Genomic DNA, 14,678 nt, shown 5'->3' on the forward strand with positions numbered 1-14,678 from the left:
AGGCTGGAAGGCAGCAGAGCGTGATCGGCTGCAATGTGGAGAGCCCGGTAGGACAAGGGTGAAGGCTGGAAGGCAGCAGAGCGTGATCCGCTGCAATGTGGAGAGCCCGGCAGGGCAAGGGTGAAGGCTGGAAGGCAGCAGAGCGTGATCCGCTGCAATGTGGAGAGCCCGGCAGGGCAAGGGCGAAGGCTGGAAGGCAGCAGAGCGTGATCCGCTGCAATGTGGAGAGCCCGGCAGGGCAAGGGCGAAGGCTGGAAGGCAGCAGAGCGTGATCCGCTGCAATGTGGAGAGCCCGGCAGGGCAAGGGCGAAGGCTGGAAGGCAGCAGAGCGTGATCCGCTGCAATGTGGAGAGCCCGGCAGGGCAAGGGCGGAGACTGGAAGGCAGAAGAGCGTGATCAGCTGCAGTGTGGAGAGCCCAGAGGAGCAGGGCTGTGAGGCAGGGAGCCTGGAAGGCTATGGCTGGAGGCAGCAGGGTGGAGCAAGCAACAAGGCAGGGTCCAAGCAGGAGTGAAGGTAAGCAGCATACAAGATCCGTAGAAAGATGCAAAAGGTGGAGGAACAACTCTCAGATGCAAGAGGCTGAGCCACTGCAGGCAGCAGCCTTTATACTGCCTAGCCCAGCACAGAGGCAGGCTAATTGGTTGCACCTGGCTAAGCACACCTGCATGCAATCGGCCACCTCCCTTTCTGTTCCTGGGCTGGTGGAAGCAGGGCAAGTCTCTAGGGCTTCTGGGGGGTGTAGTTCCATTGATAACCAATAGGAACAGCCAGGAATCGATGCTTGTAACCAGGTGCATTATGGTATGCGTAGTTTGTTGGAAATAATAATTAAGCAGCAAAGTCTCGCAAATGGGAAATAAAGTTTCCAAAGTAAATATAGATGGATCCAAGAGTCTGTTGTAAATAAATGATAAACATATAGTCCAAATTGAGCGTAAATGGATGCGCCCATGGCGCAGGCATGACAACTAGGTAGGGAAAGGTTCCTTAGGATAGCTATAGAAAGGCGTTTATCCAACACATGTTGTTATTAAAAATTTCTGATAATGAAAAAATTACAACTTTGTGTCCACCTCTCATTTCTGACCCCACACATAGTATATATATAAATGTTAGGTTCAACATGGTCTACATTGTATATTCCACCATAATATGAAAAGTCAAAATACAGCCATTTTTAGAGTTGATGGAGCACATTTAACAAATGAGGGGAATTGTTTATTTGTAAGAAATATTGTTGAAGACCTGCGTAAAGTATTGCAGTGATGGGCTGCTTTACTTGTATTAGTTGTAATATGGGCTGCTTTAATTGTATGTGTTTTATTGATAACCGCACCATTACCAATTGTTATTGTTTTTCAAATAATGTGTTTTGCTACTTTAGTCTATGTAGTGATGTGACCACAAAAGGGGGGTGTCCATATGTTGCCTGTGTTCATTATAATGTTGCCTGCATGTTGTTGCTTTACTGTGTGTTGCGGTTTGATATACGGTGTGTAGTGTATGTTGTAATGTATATGTAGTGGCTCCCTTCGCAAGGCCCCCTTCCCAGCGACCCTGTCCCGCGGGATGGGGTGGGTGGCGAACGCAGGCGGCTTTCGCCTGCGGCACTGACTGATTAATGCCAACGAAATTCACAACGAAGGCAGAGAATCCAGAATCCCCTGTGGAGCGCAGCTTCCATGCCCCAGACACACTCAAACGGATAGGGGCACCTAGACCCGAACTGTAATCCTGCAATAAATCCACCCTGAAGTCATCTACAGTGGCTCGCGCAGCCCCACGCCAGCTGGAGAGACGAAGGCCCCTCGGGCGTAAGGTACCGTACCTGTTGGGACTTAAAGCACTGGCATTTTGAGTAAATAGTAAAATAGTACTCTGACTCTGGCACTGGCCAACGCTGCCGGCCGTACGAGGCGCCCCCCATCAATAACACCCAATAAACACTGCCTTCATCAAATACTAGGCGACGAGCAGCCAGTTTTCCCTTACACAGACACACTAAATGCATTAAAGGAAAAGCTGATACAATACCGGCCTGAAAAACACCAGATTATACTGCCCCGCCAGCTGCGCCCTCAATGCAGACCACCCGGGGGACAGCACATTAGTACTACCCGATCCAAGACCGACCGTCTACCACCTCCTGCATCATACGACAGCAAAAGTGAAATCTGTCGGGTAGCGGTCATACCAGGTTACATCTTCAGCAGTGACCAAGCACCTTGGGCAGCAACCCACTGAATGCAACTAGGCCTAGTAGCATACCCAGTCAGACACAACCTCATAAGGCTACCCAGCACAAGCCCATTTACACTGATTTTGCTCCCCTCTCACACTCAGGAGGTTTGGTCCAAGAAGACCTCCCAGAGCCCAGCTGGTCTCAGCAGGTTCAGCCATCACCTCGTTCCAGCAGCGGCCCAAACCCCGGCTCCCTTTCCATCTAAACTCAATATGGGGAAAACTGACAAATCACAACGTAAGTTAAATTTCGAATCCGGAACGACCACCAAGACACCTCATCCCAACAGCAGGCCAGAATCTCCTATACAGGATGCACCCGCAGTGGAAGATCCCCCCCAATCCTTCGATATTAGAGAGATCCATCTTGAGCTAAAAGCTGGGATTGGGAATCCAGATAGCAAAAAAGACATCCTCTCCTCCAAAGTGGACCAGCTACAACATCGCCTCGACAAACGTGCCAAACGCAAGGACACGGTGGAACACAGAGTGTCGGACCTAGACGACGGCACAGCAGCATTGACTGCCAGAGTGTCAACGCTGGAGGCTCAAATGAAAACGGCAATTGCGAGGGATGAAGACTTAGAGGGACATTCCCGAAGGAACAATGTGAGACTAGTAGGGATCAGGGAACAACAGCTCCAGTCGAGAATGGAAGACCACGTTGAAAAGATATGTACTGAACTTTTTGGAACAGAAGCACTATCACGACTATTCATCGTGGAAAGGGCCCATAGAATTCTGATCACCAGACCAGTTCCCGGGGCCCCTCCTCACCCAATCATAGCAAAGCTACTCAACTACAAAGACCGAGACACAAACCTTGGAAAAGGCCGAGCTCCAGTATGATGGCGACACTATTAATTTTTACCCATATTTCTCCCCCGCTGTCCAATCACAAAGGAGATCCTTTACAAGAATTAAACATCGGCTACGGGATAACCAGATACCCTATTCAATGCTCTTCCCCACCAGGCTGCGAGTTCAATATGACGGGAAGGCTCCATTCCTCCAGTCACCTGAAGAGGTGAACTCCTACCTGGATCAGGGCGGCTGCAGACCTCTCAATTACAATCCTGGACTGCTGCGAAGGGACAGAGCTTGGAGGAATCCACCATAATCACGTAACAGAGAGCAGAATAACGTAAGTTCAAGGCACCTCTACCACCGGAGACCCACAACTTTTCAAAGACACAGAGCCCCACACCTCGGGAGGCTACTAGCGCACCTTGCGCAGCACTGTTACCATATTTTACTTTGGCGTTAACTGGGTGGGATAAGAAGACGGGCATGTTGGGGGTCACCCGTGAGAATGGGTGGATGACAGAAGTCATGTCGGGGGTTGCCGAGTTGAGTAAAGTTTATCGTTTCAAACATGCACCGGGTGCGGCCTGGTTGCCCTGTTCCCGCCCCCGCCTCGACTTTCAGTGTCGAGCCCCACCTCCACGATTTCCGATTGACATCAGGGGACCTTTCAAAGATCACCTCACTATCCTCGAGAGCACAGAAGATTCCAGGCACGCCGCTGCACAGATGGTGATAGACCAGCACATTCAACCTAGTCACATGGAACATTAGGGGAGGCAACCAGCTGACCAAAACATGGAAAATATCTCAATATCTGCGTCGGCACAAGATCGACGTAGCCCTACTCCAAGAAACACACCTACGCCCTACCTCTGAGAACGCCTGGGCCCAAGATTGGGGCTGCCACAGATACTTCGCCTCCTACGCCAGGGGGGTCGCTATCTTAATTGACAAGAGGACAAAATTCAAACTAATTCTGACCCAAAAGGATCCTGAGGGCAGATCGCTACTCGTGCGAGGGATCATGGACGCGGAAGAAATCATTCTTGTGAACTCCTACGGCCTGAATACAGGCGGGTTGAATAATTTCGACTGGGTGATGACACACCTGGAATCAGCCAGAAAAGCCACGATCATCTGGGGAGGCGATCTAAACACACCACTAGATCCCAGGAAAGATACATCTTATAACTCAGGGACTCCTCCCTCAAAGGCGAGTATGCAGATCACAGAAATATGCAAAGCCTACGACCTTAGCGATATTTGGAGGCACAAGCACTAGGAGACCCGTGAGTATACATACTATTCTTGTTTCCACAAATCTAGCTCGAGACTAGACTACCTCCTTGTGTCCTCACACAGCCAGCCTCGATGCGGGGAGTGCCAAATTCTACCCAGATCCCTATCAGAGCACTCAGCTGTAACGCTTGAATACAACACATCACTAGCCAGTAAAACCATACCACACTGGAGATTCAAACCTGGCGCCCTCCAAGACCATGTTTTCGCAGACGAACTTCGAGCTGAAATATCAACCTTTATCGAGGTCAACCAGCGCTCCGTGGCATCAGCAGGTACGCTTTGGGAAATACTAAAGTGCTATGTCAGGGGGATTTGCCTAGCAAAAGAAAACAGGATCCTCAAGCTGATAAGGAGAGAACTAGCTTTAAGTGAAACTCGTTTTAAAGAACTCAAATGAATACTCTCGACATCAAAATACCTTCAAACTCTGGTGGCGCTTAAAACTGAACTACAAACCTTTAGAACTGCAGCAGAGAGAGACACAAAATTCCTGGCCAGGAACTATAAAATACGCCAATACGGTGAAAGGCAGAAACCTGGAGCCCTCCTAGCAAGGCTAGTGGCAGCTGAAAGAAAACCTATGATAGTTGAAGCAGTCCTAGACCAATCTGGTGATGCCGTTTACTCCGAAGATGATATAGTCGAAACCTTCTGCAAGTTCTATCAAGAACTATACAACTCTCACTACACCGCCGATCCCACCGACTTGGCCCAATATCTAGATGACTTTGAGTTATACTGGACGAATGCCGAACTCCGAGGACCACTCAATGAGCCCATTACTTCAGAAGAGATTCTTGAAGCAATCAAAGAGTTGCCGAATGCAAAGGCACCCGGACCTTGAAGGCCTAATTGGCGAGTTCTATACAAATTTCACAAATCTTCTGGTCCCGCTCCTGCTACAAGTTTACGACAAAGCCCTGATCAAGGGAAAATTATCAGCAACTCTCTACATGCATAAAATTATACTCCTCCACAAGCACGGTAAACCAAAAGAAGACTGTGCATCGTATCAACCTATTTCTCTAATAAACCTGGACAATAAAATACTTGTGAAGATCCTGACAAAGAGATTGCTCCCTCTGATGCCTGCCATGGTACGAGCTGACCAAGCAGGCTTCATGCCAGGCAGAAACACATCATTTGGTATAAGAAGAATGTTCGGTGTCATGGAAGCCCTCGACCCGGAATCCCAGGCGATTGCGGTGCTACTCGGCGCTGAAAAGGCCTTCTACTCAGTCGAATGGCCCTTCCTCTTCACAGTCCTGGAGCGCATGGGTCTTGGAAAACGATTCATACAACTAATCACTCTCCTGTACAAACATCCGACATCCACCATCACCTTGGACAACACACGCTCAGCCGGCATTCACTTACAAAGAGGGACGAGACAGGGATGCCCATTGTCAGCATTGCTGTTCGCCTTAGTTATGGAACCCCTGGCCACCAATCTCCGTCTCAGACACCTGCACAGGGGCCTTTCCCTGGGACCACATAGACTGATCATATCCCTTTATGCAGACGACGTCACACTTTTCCTACACGATCCAATAGAAAACCTGAACCCTCTGATGCGCGCCATACTTAACTTTGCCAACTTCTCTGGATTGAAGATTAACAACTCGAAATCTATAATCTTCCCACTGACTGCCAATGCCGCAGAATTCTCAGACGACTTCGGCTTCCAGTGGCAACAGTCGAAAGTTAGGTATCTGGTGATTTTCCTGTCCAGATCCAGTCACAACATCATGCACGACAACTACGTGAAAGTGGTGGAAACTATCCAAAATAAAGTAAACAGATGGAATCTGCCCCCCCTTATGCTCTGGGGTAGAGTATCCCTGGTCAAGATGATCATCCTTCCTAAACTACTATATCTGTTTTGGAACATCCCACTGGTACTGACACAGCGATTTCTCCAACGCATCAGAAGCATCATTCTCGAATTACTACGGGCGGGCAAAGTTGCGAGAGTGGCCTACACCACCCTGACTCTTCCTGTGACATGGGGTGGACTCGCTCTCCCCATCCTGGTGCGCTAATATTGGGCCGCTCGGGTGCAATTCCTCAGTCATTGGTACGCTATACACTTTATCAGGCCTCATGTCCAGATAGAGAGAGCTTTAGCGTCCCCCTACCTTCTCCGGGCAGTTATCTTCGGTGAATTGCAGACACCCCGCACACAGATGAACATTGTTGCTACCACATACACGATCTGGAAGAGGATGGCTCTGAAGAATGATGTCAAGGTTAGATTTTCTCCCCTCATCCCAGCGAGGTATATACCGGGAATACCCATCACCTCAGAAAAGATTTATCTACAATTGACTGACAAACTACAAGTAAAAACCCTGAGCAGCCTTTTCCCAGAGGGCACATTCCTGTCGCCACAACAGGTCAGAGACATGGGCAGCAACAATGCTCTAGACATGTTCATCTACTTTAGACAACACCTGGCTCTTCAAACTAACAGGCCCACCTTCCCACGACAACCACCCACATGGCAACTGCTTCACGGAGTGATTCAGGCTCAGGGAGAAGGTTGGCTGGTGGCAAATATGTACAAATCACTTCTGACCGGATCAATCCTACCACAATCTGGATCCAGAAGGAGATGGGAGAAAGCACTAAACACCACCATAGCAGACAAAGGGCCTCATTACACGTTGTCTGTTAAAAGTCAACATTTACTGGCATGGCGCTATTAACGTGTCCGCCTTGGCAAGAGGGCGCTAATAGCGTACCATTACGAGTACGCGGACACGAGCATAGCGCCATGCCGGTAAAGACCCTACCGCCATGCCGCTAAAGACCCCAAAAAGTCCCTTACCGGCTTCGACGAAGTGCAGATAGCACCTCCGCCCTCACTCTACATGCAAATAGCGGTCTCCGCTATTAGCGATCACCGCTATTAGCGGTGACTGTTAAATTGCGGAACCGGAAATAGCGTCATCGCACAGGAACGGGAAGGAGCACGGCGGCCATCTTTAAAAACACAATACATTGCCATCCTCTGCATCCAGGACCTCTTTCCATAAGACTCCAACACAAAATCATCCAGGATAGCGTGATGCCCAATGCCGTCAAGAAAGGCGCTGATCGCCAGAGAAAAGAAAAATTCAGCGATGAGGAGCTGATCATGCTTACTGAGATACTTGCGGCCAATGTCAATGTAGTATTTACAAATGACATGCGGCGGGAGACCCTCGTCAAGAAAAAGGCCATCTGGGCAGAGGTTGCCCACAAAGTCAGTGCGTTGGGCACCACCACCCGCACTGTCAAGGACTGCCGAAAGCGGTGGGACGACCTACGGGTCCGTGTATGAAACACCCTGTCTGTGAATCGCAAGCTGGCAATGGCCACAGGAGGTGGGGATGATTCTCTTATAAAACTCCGGGAGTGGGAGGAGACCTGCGCCACCACAATTGGTGTGGAATCGATCGAGGGTGTTGGAGACATGCAGCATGGTGCGCCCACTTCATCAGATGGAGGTGAGTGTATACATCAAACAATGCACAGTGAAGGGTGATGGGCCCCCCAAATATGAGTCCATAATCAGGCCATCGATCCAGCCACAAACCTACATGCACGCATCACCACATACACGTGAAACACAGACCCATTCATGCATGACCCACCCGACATCCCCATTACCGGAATCAAAAATAAAGAAGCCCCAATGCATAGAGCAACATGACGTAAACATTCTGCATAAGGCACGTAGAACCATAAACGGTGACATTCCCTATTTTTGTCCCCTACAGGGTCACAGACAGACACTGATGAACCGGGCACTGTGACACCTGCTCCACCAGCTAAGAAAAAGCCCAGGACACATGACAGAGGGGACACCGCCACCACCTCAAGAGGAACCGGGAGGAGTGATCAGCAGCAGAGGGGCAAAGGCAGCAAGAGCACCAGTTCTACACAGACTGAGGTCACGGCTGCTGCAATTGTTCCACCCACGGCAGTGCAGCCCATGACATTGGAAACCAGCACAGAGGGCCCGCACTCTGCTGCCACCAGTTCCACTGGTGAGGCAGCAGCCACCGCCCTGCTTTCAGACGTGGAGGAGGCAATTGACATCCAGAATCAAAGCCAGACCCCCAGCCCACCACGGTCCATTGAGCCAAGCCCAAGGCCATTATCACGATCAGGTAGCCATGTGGAATCAGGCGTCAAAACTGTGGAAGGGCGATGGAGCCCTCAGGTGTCCTCACCTGATGCCAGAGGCTTGGAACAGGGCACAGCAGCCACCCCAACAGCTGGACCCAGTCAACACGACCTTGCAACCATCAGCCAGAGGCAGGTTGAAATCACTGCGCTGGTTGGCCAGCATGTGGGAGAGGCAGCCCGTCTGAGGGATGACCTTAGGTCGTATGCAAGCCAGACAAGGGAGGGCATGGAGGCCTGCACGAACAGGATTTGTGAGGAAGTGGCCCAACTTAGTTAGGCCCTCACACGTATTGCGGACGCCATGGAGCGACAATACCCCCCCACCACAGGATCAACCGGGCACCTCCTCCTCTGCGAGTTCCCGACAAACAAGCCCCCAGCACCGCTCTCTGCGCACCATGAGGCGCACGCCATCCCAATCACCCAATGGCGGAGGAGCCCATGAGAATTAGGGCCAGCAAGAACTTGCTGGCACATGTCGAGCAGGACACCTACACACTATGAACCTCACATGGGGGTGTTGTGGGGGGAGGGAGGGTGTTTTTGGGAGTGTTGTGGGGGAGGGGGGAAAGGGTGTTTTTGGGAGTGCTGTGGGGGAGGGGGAAAGAGTGTTTTTGGGAGTGTTGTGGGGGGAGGGGTAAAGGGTGTTTTTGGGAGTGTTGTGGGGGGAGGAGGGAAAGGGTGTTTTCGGGAGTGTTGTGGGGGAGGGGGAAAAGGGTGTTTTTGGGAGTGTTGTGGGGGGAGGGGGGAAAGGGTGTTTGCACAGTTGGGGCCATGCACTTTTTGTTCACATTTTGATCAATCACAATACACTGTTGAAATTTTGAAACACAGGCTTGGTCTTCATCATTGTGTATGTGTACTTCATTGGGGACAGCGTCCTTTGTGGGCCTCACCACATACATCAGGGCAACAATACCCATCTCCGTCCATAATAGTTCTCCCTTGTATCTCATAACATTTGATACATCAGATGCTGATGCTCATCGTGTCCCTCCTGGCCATCGCCTCTTACATGTCCTGGCGGACCATTTCACCCATCCTCATCCCCATCAACATCATCCTCATCTGGTGGTTGCATGTCAATGTCAGGTGGAATAGGCACATTCCGTCTGATGCACATTTTGTGCTGCATTACACATGCCATGGTTATCTCCGGCACTTTGTCATAGCCGTACAGGAGAGCCTCACCCGGCCTGCCGCTTAGGCACCAGAGCTGTGTCTTCGAGAGGCCAAATGCCTGCTCTATCACGACGCGGGTATGGGTATGTGCACGATTGTAGTCCTCTTCCTGCCAGTTCTGTGGGTTCCATACAGGGATTAGGAGCCACCTCTTCAGGGGAGAGCCGGCGTCGCCTGTATGGGCTGAAGAATGGGTACCTGTTACCGTTCACCTCAGGTGTGGCCTGTACATGTCACATAAATCGACTTTGCATTGTGTTTCAAAATCACGACTACCAGCATGCATGCAGACGATCTGCGTGACTGCAGTGTGCAAAGGTGAGCTTGACCCTGCAAGTGGACATGCCCGAATCATGCCTCTGACAGCAAATGACATGTCCCGGGTGAGGCCAGGTCTTAGGTGTCCCTTGGCCCAGGCAAATTTGGTACCACACTGCTAGTGTACTGCCATTCCGACATCAATGTTGCCATGCTGTGTGGCATCACTTCAGTGGTGCTATAGGTGTGTGGTTCAATGGTATGGCTAGGGGTGTTACCTTTGCATGCATTCAAGGGCACATTGCTGTCTTGATGTTGTGCTGTGCTGATTCTGTAGTACCATCTTGACACCATGTTGCTGATTTGTGTGGTATGTGGTGTGGCATGATGTGCAATGTGGATGTGGATGGATGTGCAATATTTGGAAACCTGGATTGTACTCTATGTTGTGCAGCTCATAATTGCATGTGGGTTCTCCTCAAGGACATTGCAGCCTTCCCTGATGGACATTGGCCTACATCTGCATGTCCATTTGTCCTACAGACGACAGTCAACACCCAGTAGGAGTCTGTATCTCTCCCCACCACATCACACTGCCATGTGCTTGCCCTGCTACTCACCAAGTAGCCAGGAACGGTGACCGGCTTGTCGCTCTATGTAGCGTGGCATGTTTAAGTTATGCAGGACCATGGAATCATGGGTTGATCCGGGAAATCGGGCACAACAATGTGTGATTATCTTCTTAGCGTCAGATAGCATTTGCACTTTGATGGAGTGGAATATTTTTGTGTTTTGGTAGACTACTTCATTGTGATGTGGGACCACCAATTCCACATGGGTAGAGTCGCTGGCCCCGATGCAACTTGGGATGCCTGCCAGTGAATAGAAGCCAACTTTGGTGTTTGCGATCTCCTGGGCAGTCCGTGGCAGGAATATGTGTTCCCATGCATGCTTCAGGAGGGCATCGAGTACCTGGTTCAGCGTGCGTGAGGATACTGGTTGTGAGATGCCATGCATCTGCCCCACTGTATGCTGGTAGGTGCCTGTGGCCAGGAAATGGAGCACAGTCACCACCTTCAGTAGAGGGGGGGATGGCAGTTCTGATGTCTATGAGGCTGACAATGTCGTCATGTGTCATGTACATGATGCTGGTGATGGTATCCCGGTCCAGACGGTACAGGGTGTGTATCTGCTCAGGGTTTAGGTTTAATGGACTGGCTCGGATCCTGGGGATTGGTGGCTGCCTCTGTGGTATGGCTAGGTGCCCTGGTGGTGCTTGCTGCGCCTGTCTTGCCATCCTCCTCCTTCTCCTTCTTCTTCCTTTGTGCTGCCTGTTGTTGTTGCTGCTGCACTGCAATCATGTCCTCCAGCCCATGTAATGCTGCTAGTATTGGAACCATCTTGGTGTGGGAATGGGTGTGTGAAGGGGTGTGGTGTGCTCCTTTTGTGCTGCCACAGTCTCCATTGCCTCCACCTGTGCTGATTTTGTCCACCTGTGGCAGGTGGGAACACTGCTAGGTTCTGATAACGGGTGGTTCGCGAAGCCGGTATTTGCGCCATGCCGGTAAGGGGTTTTGGGGGCTTTTCCATGCTGCTATTAGCACGTCCGCCTGGCTTGTGATGATGTGCTATTAGCGGCATGGCGTTATTTACGGAATCGAGGGTCGCGCGCCCGCGGACTAGCCGCTATTAGTGGCACCGTACTTAGCGGTGCCGCAAATAGCAGTGAGCCGGTTCGCAATTGGCATGGGGATTTGACGGTACCGGTATTCCCTTACCGGTAACGTTAAATCCCTACCGCACAATGTGTAATGAGGCCCAAAGACTGGAATTACATACTTCGACTCACTCAGAAAGTTGCACTTAATACAAGATATAAGATATAATACAAGATATAAGCAAATTCACTTTAATTATCTCCACCAAGTGTACCACACGCCAGCAAAACTCCATGCTCAACGACCAACAATATCCGCATCATGTAGCCGTTGCAAGGCACCCGATGTGGACTTCATGCACCTGGCATGGTCATCCCCCAGTGTATCAACGTTTTGGAGCACAATACTAGAGAAAATTTCAGCAATCACCGGGTCACAACTGGATCCTAATCCCATACTGGCGCTGCTGGGCTTAACCAAACATTGTTTAGCCAGCGTTGCCAAACATGCAACGCTGGCTAAACGATGTCACATATTGTCAAGATGTGGAAACAAGCTTAATAAAGACACTGCCTTTACACCCCCGCACCCGACCCCAGGACATCTGTGGCCCTTACATAGCATATTTGATATCCACCACTGATACACTGGGTTCACAAACTGCATCTCCAGCCTCGAGCCAGCACTCCCCATCATAACGCGACGGTGGAATCAGAGGGACGGTGTAACAAAGACGGCTGAGGGAGAATTCCTGAAATTGACTTTATGAATGAGAAGTGTGTGTGGGGAAGGGTGTGGCCACTTTAATAAAGAAAGTTTTAAAAAATGAAATAAAGGTTTTTAAAAAATAAATGTTTTAATGTAGAAAATGTTATTGTTTTTGCATATGAACAAGATATACATTATTCTTAAATTGTAAATGTGTCAGAAAGGGTGTGGTGTGCGTATGGTTGGCGTGTGGTTTATCATATCGCAGGTCGTGCGTTTCTTAACAGTTCATATGTTGTTCATATTTTTTATAAGAACTTTTTTTTGTCATTGTGCATGCATCATACACAGATAAATCTAAAAATTGGCGAAGTCAATTTTCAAAATTGCTTTTCAGTGCACCAATTCCTGATGACATCCAGGCGCATGTCAACAATTTGGAAAATCGAAGCGGGCAATTTGGAGATATTTTGGTCGAATTTCTTTTTTTCCTATGGGAAAACCCCATGTTAAAAGCTGTTCAGAACATGATCAAAGTAGACATGTTGAAATTGTGTGTGCAGAGGCCACTGCCTCAAAATATTACTGTGGAATATTTTCTGAATTTGTCATGAAAGGGTTTGAGCGTTATTGAGAGGCTTATTTTTGAAACTCCATACAGACTTCGACTTATCCTTAACTATACCATGCTCTAACACAACTGCATAATACAACTGGTTATGGAAACTAATGTTTCTGCGGGAGACATGGTGAGATTCATGCAGGCAGGTAAAAATGTTTTTGCTGACCAAGTATTTATGAGTATTTAATATTGTGGTAACTTCCCTGGCATAAAGCTGCAGACCGCTCGCTTTTGTTTAGATTTGACTTTAATTTTCTTTAAATAAGTTTGACCTTTCATACCTGTAAATGGCGCAGAATTATGAGGTGGGACTGTATGAGCGGGTGCGGGAGACCAGCAATATCATACTAATGCTGCATCTGTCATTTAAAAAATTCACAATCAACTGCTGCAACATCATGGGATAGCATGGGGTTACAACATTTGTTATGCCAGTGGTTCCTTTTTTTGCCATTTTGGGGTTACTGTGTTGGTAGGGAGAAGGATCCCATTTTGTTTCAATGTTTAATTTATTTATCTCAGGCCTTCCCTCTAGACCCCCAGTAATGCTGGTTCATAGGGACAATGCAGTGTTGCAATAGAGACGTGGGGTCCATAGTATGAGGTGTAGTCAGGGCCTGGTCAAGCACTGCTTTCAGGGCCTTCTGCTTTCATGAGTTACAATAGAGATGTAAAACAATTTAAATTAAAGTAGCTGCATAATGCCTCCCTGGAGTTAGGAGGAGCTGCAAATTGTGGTGCTCTCATTTCTAGGTGTGGCTAACATGACAGTGGAAGGAGGGCATTTGTCTATTGACACAGGTTTTTGAGCAGCACGGTACATAGTTTGCCTCAAATAAAGGCACAGCGGCCTAGTAGGAAGGAATGTTGATTAAACAACATGGTCAGAAGAAGAATACTCACACCAGGAAAGGCATGAGTCATGGTTGTATCCTTCTGGAACGTCTGGTGGCAGAGCATGGGCCAGACGAAGTGCACCTCCCAGGTAGGAGCAGGAGGGAGATGGGGTGGGTTTAAGGACCTCGTGCAAGTTCAGGACAAAGGAGTTATAGAGCCTTCTCCACATAATCTCCAGAACAGGTCAAGGTGTGCTGTGCTCACTGAACATTGGGCCTCATTACGACCCAGGCGGAGGACCATGGTGCTATTAGCACCATGGTCCATGCCGGTGTCCGCCATGGCGGAATGGGGAATTACCACCCCATTCCGAGGTTGGCGGGGCGGTAATTCCCCATGCCGCCATGGCCCTTCCCTATTCCCATTTTTGCCCCATAGGGCTCAATGGGAATGGGGAAGGCGCTAATTACGGCACCGTAAATTACGGTGCCGTAATTAGCTCCTAGGTCCCTTTGCGGGTTGGTTTTTTAACGCCTGCTTAAAGCAGGCGTTAAAGTGCAACCCGCAAAGGGACCTCGTAATCAGGCGTTAAGGGTTTAACGGCGCCGACACCTTTTACGGTGCCGTTAACCCCTTAATGCCTGGGTCGTAATGAGGCCCATTGACTCAGAAATGGTTTTATTGGCAGGAACACCCTGATATATATAACTTATTAAGCAATACTGGAAGGGCTGACTCAGGGTACTGACCCCACAATTGCCCTTTTGCATCGTTTGCTCTCAAGTGGAAGTAATGTGTATTTATTCATGAAACTTTAAAACTACGTGAGCAGAACAATCTCCGGTTCCGGAAGCACCTCAAGACCTTCCTCTTTGCTTCTGACTTC

Source organism: Ambystoma mexicanum, chromosome 2p, assembly GCF_040938575.1.
Source record: "Ambystoma mexicanum isolate Mex_15411 chromosome 2p, UKY_AmexF1_1, whole genome shotgun sequence".
Lineage (NCBI taxonomy): Eukaryota > Metazoa > Chordata > Amphibia > Caudata > Ambystomatidae > Ambystoma > Ambystoma mexicanum.